Below are 275 nucleotides of genomic sequence, written 5' to 3'. Positions count from 1 at the left end.
TTTAATATTAGTACTGACAAAATTAATCGTCGCCCTATGTACAAAATAATTTCCACGTTTTTATCGTCGGAACTACACAGCTTCAACTTTATTAAAAACAAGATTATTATTGAAAATAAATATAATATAATTTCTGACGAAAAAAACGTCGCAAAATCTAATTTTAATAGCTGATTTAAACGTGCCAAAAGGTGTGTTTCGGGGACGAAACAAAAACGTTGCTAAAAGTTTCGTCGCTAAAAAATATGTTTGTTGTAGTGGGTGTATGGTAACTT

Source organism: Coptis chinensis, chromosome 3, assembly GCF_015680905.1.
Source record: "Coptis chinensis isolate HL-2020 chromosome 3, ASM1568090v1, whole genome shotgun sequence".
Lineage (NCBI taxonomy): Eukaryota > Viridiplantae > Streptophyta > Magnoliopsida > Ranunculales > Ranunculaceae > Coptis > Coptis chinensis.
Note: the sequence above shows the minus strand (reverse complement) of the source record.